The 13125-nt window shown below is 39.3% G+C and overlaps 1 non-coding gene across 1 annotated transcript; it reads left to right on the top strand.

Annotated features, from left to right (window-relative positions):
• The first annotated feature begins 8408 nt into the window (after positions 1-8408).
• Positions 8409-8481, top strand: TRNAV-AAC (transfer RNA valine (anticodon AAC)). The gene has a single exon. It is a non-coding gene; the product is annotated as a tRNA-Val (tRNA).
• The last annotated feature ends 4644 nt before the right edge of the window (positions 8482-13125 follow it).

Below are 13125 nucleotides of genomic sequence, written 5' to 3'. Positions count from 1 at the left end.
ACAAATAACCTGATTATTTAGTAAATAATACACCCAAAACGTTGAATTTGATGTGTGGACTGATAATTAGACTATTGATAAAAAATGTTGAAAATGGGCGTGGCACCGCCCAATTGTGATAAAATCAATTTTAAAAATATTATAAATCATAAATCAAAAACCGTTAAACCTATCATAACAAATTTCAGCAGAGAGCTTGCTTTTACCATAGGGAATGCTTCGAAGAAAAATTAACGAAATGACTTAAGGACCACTCCCACTTTTATATATTTAAAGGGGTCGTGGACGAATTAAATAAGCTACATCTTTGCCAAAAAGAGCTCTATATTAATTATATTTCTTTTCCCAAGTGGAATTGTAATAATAAATAGGAAAAATTTAAAATTTTTGGGTAAACATATTTTCTTTGTAGCAGGAAATATTTTTCCAAAAAAAATGGACGAGATTGGTCAGGAACCACCCACATTTATATAAAAGACTTTTAAAAGGGTCGCACACGAATATACCTTTGCGAAAAAGAGCTTAATATTAATGGTGTTTTACTTTCTACATAGAATTATAACAAAACATTCTTGAAATGGGCGTGGTACTACACTTTTTTAACTAAGCAATTTTCTGTTTTGGAATTCATGACTTGAAGAATAAAATCGTAAAAAATTGGGTACACATATTTTCCTTATAACAAGAAATATTTCTATTAAAAATGGACGGGGTCGGTTAAAGACCACGCCTACTTATATATATTAGGAATTTTAAAGGGTCGTAGCCTAGAATAATAAGCTATATCTTTGCGAAAAATAGTATTGTATCGATGATATTTCACTTACCTAGTTTTATTATAAGAGGAATTTGGGAGACATTTTTTTCTTTAAATGGGCAGTGCCACGTGTTGTAGAAAAGTACTTTATCTGAAATGAACTGTACAATTGAAGCTCACGCTGACAATATATAATGTTCTGTTACACCCGAACTTACACACCCTTACTTGTTTAAGATGTCCATTTGTTAAAAATAAAAAAATAAAATGTGCAGCTGTGGAATGAAACTGGTGGCAATTGCAACGATCTGCTTTGAACAACAACAAGCTCATATGCTAATATGTGGCGAGCAACTATCATTATTGCTACAACAATCATACATATTTATGACGATACTTATTAATTTAAGTAATGCCCGTTTTTTCCGTACAAGTTCAACTCAGGTTGTCAGTTAAACTACGCTAATTCTGCAGTTTTTCAGTCTACTTTAACTGAAGTTTAAGCTTAGTTTAAGCGGCCGATCTGACAGAATTAAACTCTAGTTAACCCATCAGTTATTTGCGTTCGTTTGAAATGGCGTCGAATATACCCAAGAAGCATTTGGGCTTGAGTGCCAGCTCATGTTGATAACTGGGTATACTTCTAAAATCTCAAGGGTTGTTTCGAAACAATTGCTCAACTCGAGAATCATAGCGTACCTAGCAAAAGAGGGAATTTTTTTAAAGCAAAAGTTGTTATTACTTAAGTTGAAAAAAATTAATTCCCAACTTGTGGTTCTCTAACTGGTTTCGAATGTAAGATTCCACACTACAGTATATTAAGCTTCATTACTGCTATCAACTAGGTGTTTATTTCTCACAATAAACAGCTGTTGGTTTTGGTGGTACTCCCCTGGATATTTTTTTTTCAACCCCACCTCAACTCTATATCCAATGCAGGATATCAACTGGAGAAATGTGTTGAATATTCATTTGGGAACTGTACATTTGTCAAAATCTCTCAAAGTGGAGACAATGGAATAATAGTTTGATAAAGATGATAACGTTGGATAGTGATTGGAGAATGAAGTTGGACATCAACTCGAGAACTATCTGGTTTAAGAATAATTCAATAATGATATTGGGCATCACCTCCGGAACTAGATATTCATTTCGCTGGAGAAATATTTTTTCCACGTTTGTTGGGTAAACAAAATCCAGCTGTTGCCGTATCTTCAAATTATCTAGATAATAAAAAACCAATGCTGCCGTACAAAAAAGCATACCCCAAAGGCGGCCTTAAACTGTGACTGAAAAACTGCTTAGTAATTTAACTAGAGTTTAAATTTGACTAGAGTTTAAGCAAACTTAGTTAAAGCTTAGCTTAACCAACTACTGGAAACCAGGCCTAAGTGTTGTAATTCACATTTTAAATATGGAAACTATACATTCTACATACAATTTGATGCAATAAAAATTACCAAATAATATAACAAGTGAAAGTGTTAATTGAACTCCTTTAAAGCGGAACTATTTTGCTGGGTCATCCCAATTTTATGTAAAATTGCGAATGGTGTTTATAAAAGAACTGACGTTTCCTGCTAGGGATCATGCAATAAGGTCATTTCACTTATCTTATGTTCCCATTTACCTTTAAGGGAATTGTTGGTTCTGCATTCGTGTCCCCCAAAAGGGGTCGAGGTAATGTGAGACTCACAATTTTAAATTAGAATATGCTATTTGATCTTTTGATATCTTCATATCGACCGCATTGCACACAAATGAGAAATCGAGCGGTCGAAGTATATTCCATACCCATGAAGGCTAGCTGATCCTGGGTTTATTCCCAAAGTGGTTGAGATACGACCTGTATGTGGCTATGTCCGAATTCAAGTTCCCTATAAAGCTATTACGGTTTTGCCAAATGACTTTGAGCAGCACCACAAACGACGTTAGAATTGAGAAGGACCTTTCTGGGTCATTCGAAACCAAACGGTGCTTCTGACAAGGCGGCTTTCTGCCGTGCAATCTCTTTGACCTATTGCTGGAGAAAATAATTATAGCAGGAGATCTTAACCGTAATAGGACAATTTATTATAATATAATAATAATAGTAATAATAAGCGTGACTTAAGTTCTGTCTACTATGGATAAAGAGACAAAAAAGTGGGTCTTGCGGTGAACGGAGCCGAGGCGAAATATTGGCGCTTCGGTGTCGAAACAAGGTCAAATGGGGCTTGCAAAAATCAAAAAAAAATATATATATATGAAAGGAGGTTTAATGTTGAGCTGTAGAAATTTTATGCAGATATGACCAAAATATAGCGAAATCACAGAAACAAAGCTGAGAAGGTCTTCTTATGCGAATTGAAGACATTTCGATCCAGAAAGTACATATGTCTATAGGCATCAGTGTTTGGTAAGAGGGAAAGTAGGAAACCTCCATTAAATGATTGACAACCTGACGAACACCTGATTTCCCTCTTAATTCCGCTCCCAGGAAGCGAAGCAGAGATGACTGGTGCAACTTGCTACGCAACGACTAAAGTCGATTAATCGCTGTAATGATGATGATCTTACGACTCTCTTGTCGTCATTCTTACTCCTCTAACTCTTAGAGGGTCTATATCATTAAACCTCCAATGTGTTAAAGGATTTGGCTGTGGACATCCTATTTACGACATGGACGAACGCTTGCACGTCGATGGTACATTGCAACCGGCATCGATTACCCAGTTACTCACATTGAGATTTAGAGCTTAGATACAGAGCCGATGGCTTTTGCTAAGGTGAATGCATTTTTGCAAACCATTTTTTAACGGATACCCAGTTTTGAAAAACTTTGAGAAAACTAACAACAACACCAAGTAGAGCTTCGATGGTGGAATATATTGACATGGATATATCCCTAAACTCCGTGTTAATTCCGGCGTCCACACATGGAACCATTCAGATTTTGATGCCCCTTTTCCAATCATTTCTACTTGGAGGTATAGACTTAACCCAATCTCAAAAATTCGTTACGCCACTAATTGTGCCCACATAAGTTTTCTAAGTGTACAGCACCTAGATTTCCTAAGGAGCAGTGCAATCTACCATAGAGCAATAGATCGCAGCACCGCTTATTGCATCCGTTGTAAGATGGAAAGGACAACACTAAAAATTGCCCAGGTTCCAGTTTTTACTAACAGTAAAAACTATTACTTATTACGTCGGTTGTGGTCTCGCCTGCCACACCACAGGTTCTGGGTTCAATCCTGGGTAAGAGTAATACCGAAAAGCAAAATGTTTCTTGAAAACGAGATCGTCCCGCGGCAGCGATTTGGCAAACGCTGGTGTATCTCTCTGCCAAACGCCATAAATTGGAAGGGAAGTTTGGTCCCAATCTCATCAGGAGTATATCGTGTAAACATATTATTATTCTATAATTTACAACTTAAGTAACTCATTTAAATGCAGTTTTAAAACAAAGCGATTTTTAGGTCACAGTATAATAAAATTCCAACGCATGTCGTTAAGGCAAACGCCTCTATTTCATAAATTTTGCTTCAATTTTAATTAACAAATAGAAACACATAACTCTGCGCATTTAAGATGATCACATAAGAATTGCATTGTAACTCATACCGCAATAAAATGTCAATACAACACCAACGCTTAAGAGAATTTTAATAGTTCATCGATGGCCGTTCAAGTGGGCTGAAGTGCAGTATGATGGACTACACTTCTTATTACACAGTGATAAAAAGTGACAAAAAATGGGGTGGTATAAAAGATCTAGCGGACAAAGCTGCTCCACGTGTAGCTTTCAAACAACAACAGGCTTCAATGTACATAATGGTGCATCACTTTTACCAAGAAGCATTACTTTCAATTGAGTAGGCAAGCCCAGAATTATGGACGGGATCAAGAGAAGAAGTATGATGTATGGTCCTTCCCGTGATGCCAACGGCGTGTTTCTAAAAAGCTTCACATACATATATGTGAACGTCCAGAGGCTGCGCTGGCTGTCATTAGTTTGGAGAGACAGTTGGAGGAAAGCTTGCCCTCAGTTGTTGCAAAGCAGGGATGATTGGTGCTACTGGCAAGCTAGTGCTGGGCTGTGGAATGAAAAATAATACACTAACCAGATCTGAAGACACTGATAAAATTCAATCAGTAGGTTGATTTGCGGACTCGGCTTTCTGAAATATTAGGCAGAGCACGCTTAAGGTAAGAGATGGAGACATTTCGGTAAATTGAGAATACTACCGGTAAGTGTCCGGTTTATGCACATTCGTCCGACGGACACTTCATAAGTAGAATGTAATAAATAACTTGCTTTCCCATATAAGCTTAAGTAAGAGGTAAGATCTAATACTGTCGACAAACCGTAAGCCCAGAAATCAGAATATTCTTATTTTTAGTCCTATACATCGACAAAGAGAGTATGACAGATCGGTTAGTTAGGTATTAGACCTTTAAAATCCTTATCGCAGCGCGGTCCATTCGTATCCGACGTAGCCTAATAGGCAGCGTCCTTATACTTGCCAGCGTACCGTTTTTGTTTTTCGGGATTGCAAATGTGATTGATTAAAATGCTCCCCCAATTCTATTGCACCGTAGGTCAGAGAGCAGATGCAAGAGCTTATAGAGAATATAATGAGCTTGCTTAAAAGCCCGACAATGAAATATACATGGAGCTTGAGCAGCATATGCGTGAGTATCCCTTGCAAAGCTTCATCTATTTTACGGCCGTAGCTGCCGTTATCCCTGTTCATGGTATGCCGAAGTATTTGCAATTCCTAGAGGGCTATCATGTTTCCAATGAGCAGCCCTTTCTTCTACGAATGGCGCTAACACTCCCAACGGACAGTTCAAAAGCTTCAAATTGTCCATTAATATCATCCGCCCACCGTAAATCGTTCACATTTCACTGGTGTAACGATTTTCGTTGCACTTTGTGGGCGGTCTGTCGTGCAAACTCTATCAACACTATGCTGACAAGCACGCTTCCTCCGCTTACTTACAACTCAGCTTAAGATTCGTTCGCCTAATTCATTGTTATCGCTGCAACTTTGTCAAAAACAAATACTTTTGTTAGCTTGACGATTAAGTGCAATGTCTAAGAACTTATTCCATGTGGGATTTATTAAATGGTGGGGGTGTGGGTTAGGTAGTTCTAGTACAACTTAGTTGTAAGGGAGAGTTTCATTTGAAGTGTGTTCGCTGGATTGTTATGACTTGTACTGTGCTGAGCTACTCGATATAGACATTTTATAAAATGCAGAGTCGTAAAATTTAATGATTATTTGTCAATGACGACATAGCATAAACAAAAATACTTTAAAGCTCTAGCGCCAGAGATATAAAGATTGCCACATTCTGAGATAAAAGGAAGCATGTTTTGTCCAAGCGGCCCCCAATTGCCGTTTCCGACGTGCCCCACTTTTAGGTGAGTTAAAATATTTGAAAAGCTCCGCAAACATAGGATGCTGAAGTTTTGGAAGGCTTTCATATAAGAGCTTTCCAAAAGAACTTCAACATACTTCGACAGTGCGTTGTATTGTCGCTAAGTACGCAGATTCCAGGTGCGACTTGAGCTATTGTATTCCAATCCCGGTTGTGCCCCTTGAGCCTCGCAAGTCCAGCGAGTACCGCAATAAATCTGAATACAAGCCTCCTATGCCTCTTGATTCCGTTTTACTACAATCTCTTCCAACAATAATGAGCATTGCTATGACAAGGTAACGATTCTTGAATCTCAGGGGGGGGGGGGGGGGGGGGGGGGGCAGAAACTCCTTCACTTTTGCGATTGCTCGTTTGCTGTGTGTTACAATACCCTGTCACCCAAATTACAGAAATGCTATACCAACCCGAAAGCTTCATGGCCCACTCTGTATACTGACTTTCCCGTCTTTGTGTTATGGCCGCTGAATGGAGAGGACAAACAACAACCAGTTGGTGGTACTTCTTCTTACCAATAATGCTTTATTTGCTTCATGGATAGCAAGGATCTCAAAAAAATGCATGGCTCCGTCCATGATGTCGGATCTTCCAGTCATCTCCCCAATTTTTAAATCCTCAACACCTGCCCTAGGATAAGTGTAGTCACTTTTTGTTGTTATTGTGGAGAAATAAGCATTGAGGAAAGTATGGCCGCGTCCGGATGTACGCTCTTTACAGTTGCCTGGATAGCAAAGCTATTGAAGAGACGCATGGTTTCGTCTATTATATCTAATCGCTCAGTCAGATCTTTCTTATCTTCAAGGACTTAAATAGGGCAATTGAAGTATATTTTTGTTGTGATTTAGGCGCCAGGTCGTTCGGTAGCGTTTTTCATATTACATTCGGAGAGTCTTCAGGACGTGACCTAGGACTGTTGAACATTACCTGTGATGTTATTTATTCCCGCAACTACCTTTCACAGCACCAGTGCTCCGTAAGCCAGTATCGGCCAAAAAAAATCGCTTTCTATATCCATGCCGTGAATTAAATGCTACTATTTGCGTAGAATTCTTGTTAGGCGTATAAAGACATGTTTTACTCTATGATCTACAGCCTTAAGGATTTTAGCTGTCATAAGCATTCTTAGGTATTCTATCTTTGAGGGCTTCACGAAAAATTGTGCAGTCTTCGCCCATCCACCCAGGTACCTCAGTGATACATGCATTATTACGGTGATCACGTCGGGTACAGACCAAATACTGGTACTACTACGACATCAAGCCACTACTTTAACCCAATTGCTATGGCCTATAACGGGTGCCGCAAAGCAGTCCATAGTCCCTCGCTGTGATCTCTAGATCCCTTTAAATTTACAGCAGGATACCATACTTCGGCGGCCACCGTGGTGTGATGGTAGCGTGCTCCGCCTACCACACCGTATGCCCTGGGTTCGCACCCCGGGCAAAGCAACATCAAAATTTTAGAAATAAGGTTTTTAAATTAGAAGAAAATTTTTCTAGGCGGGGTCGCCCCTCGGCAGTGTTTGGCGAGCGCTCCGGGTGTATTTCTGCCATGAAAAGCTCTCAGTGAAAACTCATCTGCCTTGCAGATGCCGTTCGGAGTCGGCATAAAACATGTAGGTCCCGTCCGGCCAATTTGTAGGGAAAATCAAGAGGAGCACGACGCAAATTGGAAGAGAAGCTCGGCCTTAGATCTCTTTGGAGGTTATCGCGCCTTACATTTATTTTATTTATACTTCATACCAATGGCATATTCTATTGCTTCCGGTCGGACAATTACTCGAGTATTTCTGGGAAGATTGCGTTGCGTCGCAAGGATGTCAATTCAACAGCAACTGTCTATTATACTCTTTGACCGCACTACATTCGCAACAGGCAAAGAACTGCCACTTTGGAGAAAAATCCATAAAATAACAACAACGACGTAAATATCGGTCCAACATAAATGACGGTAAAGAAATTGTATCAGTTGTGTAGCTCAAAATATCTTTAACGTTAGAAAATGATTTCGCTGCTTTATAATAACACATGTTGGTACTTACTTTTGCTCCATCCTGTACATATACACATATTTACTTACCACGCATGTGTTCTAAAAATATGTTGCTACTTTTAGAACAAATCTCACCACTAAATTAGTAGTAAATAATTTCAACATTGGTGTGCAGTTACCACGATTACTTTGCTGATGAGAAAACATAAAATAAGCAATTCTACAATTATCTGTTTCCGTGGTGTAGTGGTTATCACATCCGCCTAACACGCGGAAGGCCCCCGGTTCGATCCCGGGCGGAAACAGTCGTAATATTTTTATTTTTTCAGTATTTTTTATGTCTTATAAAAAATATTCCGTTTGATAAAAGAAATAAGTATAACGACATTTTTCAAGATAGTTTAATTCTGTTAGTTATCGCTCCCGAAACTTCGAAGAATGATTGCCCATTTTCAAAAAGTTTTTATTTATTAAAGTTAAATAGCTTTAGTATTAAGTTGTCGTCTATAGCGAAAATGGCAGTAAAGTGTAAAAAGTAAAATTGGAGAAAATTTAATTTTTATTTGTAATGCCGTTTTGCTATAGTCTATTATATTTGTTCATTCGGCCATATTCGATTTGTTCAATTTTTGGCTGAAATATTTACGGTTATAAGGTGAGAAAGTGCTTGGTAAAAAAAGAAGCGATGCCACTCCCATTTCTAAAATATCTTTGTTAATTCATTTTCTTGTTATAAGCACACTGTAAAATTAAAGTTATTTTTCGCTAAGATATAGCTTATTATATTTGGCTACGATCGTTTTAAAAATCTTTTATATAAAAATGGACGTGGCCTTTCCCGATTGCGTTCTTTTTCTCCAGACTCATTCTTTTGACAAGGTTAATTAGTTGGCCAAGTTTTGTAATGGCAACTTAAAAAGTTTCTGATTCATGCCAATGATATTTGAAAAATTTATTTAGTCAGAAGTGGCCGGTACCATGCCCTTTTGTTTTTAAATTTTAAAATATTTCAATTAAAAGTTTGTATTTCAACATACGCATGGAATTTGGTTATAGTATTTTTTTTCTGAATAATCACGTTTCTGTTGTTTTTCATGATTTGACATACTTGGCTAGAAATTTTAAACCATTCAAATAATTTATCAAACTTTTTTAACCAACTTTTAAAATTTCTCAATTTATTACTATTGTTTCTAATTTTATTCGGTATAAACTTTGAACTTAATGCATACATTAAACAAACAAAAAACAATTCCATCAATAAAAATGTAAGGCGCGATAAACTCCGAAGAGATTTTAGGCCGATCTTCTCTTCCAATTTGCGTCGTGCTCCTTTTAATTTTTCCTACAAATTGGCGGGAGCTGACCTACTTGTTTTATGCAGACTGCGAACGGCATCTGCAAGGCAAATGAGTTTTCACTGAGAAGCATTTCATGGCAGAAACATACTCGAAGTGATTGCCAAATCACTGCCGAGGGGCGATCCCGCTTAGAAATACTTTCTTCTAATTGAAAAGTCATGTTTATAAAATTTTGATGTTGTTTTGCCCGTGGTGTGAACCCAGGATCTTCGGTGTGGTAGGCGGAGTAAGCTACCACCACACCACCTAAACGGAAAGAATCGTTCCGAAGTTTTAGGATAAATAAGTAAATGCATTCTAAAAGATCAGCTAGATCGATTGATAATAAAAAAAAAAAAAAATTTCTTTTTTTTATAAGAATTATGAACTTTGTTGGTGTTGCTCAATAGAGTAGAAGAGAAAGGGGAAAACACAAGTGTCGTCTAGTTAGTCCTTATTAAGAAAAACACTGTATTTAAAATGCGTTCGTGGCTAACAACATTTATTAATAAGAATAGTTGAAATAAATTGAGACTGTTATTTGTATAGATTTATAAATTTATGACATTTAAATGCATTAGCGCATTACCCCGTTACCGAATTGGTGCTTTCTCTGAGTTCAACTGACTGTTTTCATTCAAATGGCTCAGTCGCTTTCAGAGTTGTATTTGACAGGGTTGATATGTCTACGTATGTACGAAAAGTATTGCATGGTCTGGCAATCCAACGGCTGAGTCACATTCTAATCGACATTCCACCCCCTGGTGAATTCTCTGTGGGTTTCACAAACTCTAAGGCGGCTAGCTTTGATGACGGACGTTTTATGATACCGTGACTAGTTTGTACGTTGGCGCTTCTGACTTGTCCGTCCTTAGCTGTGATGACGTCTAGTACGCGACCTGTTCGCCACTGACTTCGAGGCAAGCTCGGATCGCAGATGATAACAAGTTGTCCTGGCTTCAACGGTGAGGTTTCCTCTTGCCATTTTTGACGCGTTAACAACTGCGGCAAATATTCATTAATCCACCGCTTCCAGAAGCGGTCCTTCAAATTATGTGAGATTTTCCATTGCTTTCTTAAGCAGATCTTCGTTTCGGATTCACACGGCGTCTGGGTTGAATTTACACATCCCAACAAAAAATGATTGGGAGTCAATGGCTCCTCGCTGTTTGTTGATAATGGAATGTCGGTCAAAGGACGGCTGTTGATTATGTTCTCCGCCACTATTAATACGCTGCGGAAGGTTTCTAGACGTGGAGCTTCTTCTTTAAGTACTCGCTGCAATATTCTTTTAACACACTGAACAAGGCGTTCCCAACAGCCACCAGCTGAGGGATTAGCTGGACAGTTGAAGTTCCATTCTATGCCTACTTTGGACACCTCCTTTTGGATTTGGTCAAAATCAAAAAGCTGGCGGTCATTCTTCAGCTCAAGTTGAGCTCCGATGAAGTTAGTGCCATTGTCGCTTCTGAGGCGAACTGGTACACCACGACGATTAACAAAATTTCTTAAACAAAGTATAAATGCATCTGTAGATAAGTCCACAGCAACCTCTAAATGCACCGCTCTGGTCGTCGTACACGTAAACAACGCTACCCATCTCTTTTCCTGACGGCGACCAATAGCGACTAGAAATGGACCACAATAATCCACACCCGTGTAAGAGAAGGGTCGCACATATGGCGTCAAACGGTCAGGTGGCAACTGACCCATCAATGGCACGGCTGGCTTGGCATTGGCACGGATACAGAGTGGACACCTCTTCTTTACTGCAGCTAATAAGGAGTGAGCCCTGGGTATCCAGAATCGCTGCCGCATTTCATTTATCGTAAGTCTACTATTCTGGTGGTGGTTCTTCCGGTGAAAGTGATCCATTACCAGTATGGCGAAGTGATGATTACGTGGAATAATTATTGGACGACGTGCTGAGTCGGGTAGGCAATATGCGGCATCGATGCGCCCATTGATACGTAAAACCGCATTCGTGTCTAGCATTGGTGTCAACTTAAACAATGAACTGGACTTCGGTAGACACTTCTTAGCTTGAAGTAAGTCGATCTCGGGTTTATAGAATTCGTACTGAACTTGTCGGCATAAAGCAATTTCGGCGTTCCTCAATTTATCAGACGACAACTCACCTGAAAGTCGTAGCCTAGATCTGATGTTGGTTATAAAACGTAATATCCATGCAACTACTCGTAGAGATTTCCCAAGTGTGGAATATTTGCGAACATCTACGAGAGAAATAACATTAATGACATGCAATGACATTTTCTTACGCTCTTCCTCTTCGAGTAGATCATAGTGCAAGTGTGTAGGTTCGACTGGCCAAAATTCCTCATTTTCATACAGGAAAGCGAGGCCTGTTATCCACCTTGAACTAGACGAAATTTGCGTTTTCATTTTTGTGGCTTCATCTGCTATGTTGATTACTGTCGGAAGCCATCGCCATTGATTAGCATCTGTGCTTGACAAGATTTCTGAGATTCGACTGGCTACGAATTGTTTAAAATCTCTTTTTATTGATCGGATCCAAAGCAACACGGTTTTGGAGTCACTCCAGAACGTGAGACTATGTATACCTCGGTCTAGGCATTTTTCCACTAACGTCCTGAGTCGGCTGCCCAGGACTGCAGCTTGTAGTTCCAAACGTGGTACTGTTGTCTCTCTTTTCGGTGCGCATCTTGATTTGGCGGCCAAACATTTTACTTGTATATCGTTAACATGTTTAAGTCGCAGATAGACCACTGCAGCGTAAGCGGCTTCACTGGCATCTACGAATATGTGTAGTTGCAATTCCTCAGCGGTGGAGTATGCGGGCGAATAGCATCTTGGAACTGAAAAATACTTGATCTCTTGGAACGATTTCCACCATGCAACCCATTGTATGTTGAGACTGGATGACAGTTGTTCATCCCAGTCTATTTGTTGTTTCCATGTATCTTGCAAAATTAGCTTGACCCCGACGGTAATGTTGGCCAGAAAACCGAACGGATCGTAAATGGCCATAGCTAATCCCAACAATTCACGTTTCGTTGGCGGCCTACTGCAATCGATAACCTCGCGCGGTATTTTGTGGAATCTGAAATGAAACTCCAAAACATCATCTCTGGAATTCCAATACATACCTAAGACTTTATCGGTTGTGGGCTGACGCTCCATGGCCACTACATCGGAAGTTGTGATGGCTCCCTGGTTTAGTTCACAATGAAGCTTCTTGCAATTTGAGATGAAGTTACGCAAATGGAATCCAGCGGCCGCATTTATTAAGACAGCTTCCTTGACTACCTCTTCGGCTTCTTGTGTATGATCAAAGCTGGCGACGAGATCATCCACATACGTACTTTCTACGATAGCCTTTGCACCTCGGGGCATCCTTTTCTTGAAACTATTGGCGTTGAGATTCTTTATGTATTCGGCACAACAAGGCGAACATGCAGCACCGAATATCATTGACGACATGACATACACTTGGATCGGTTGAGACTGGTCGCCATTTCGCCACAGAAAGCGTTGCGATTGTCTATCCTCAATACGGATCTTTACTTGTGAGAACATTTCTTGTATGTCGCCAGCTACTGCGACTTGACGTTGACGAAATTGGAACAT

The sequence above is a fragment of the Eurosta solidaginis genome, chromosome 2 (genome assembly GCF_040869045.1).
Source record: "Eurosta solidaginis isolate ZX-2024a chromosome 2, ASM4086904v1, whole genome shotgun sequence".
NCBI lineage: Eukaryota > Metazoa > Arthropoda > Insecta > Diptera > Tephritidae > Eurosta > Eurosta solidaginis.
Note: the sequence above shows the minus strand (reverse complement) of the source record. Positions and strands in the feature narration are given on the sequence as shown.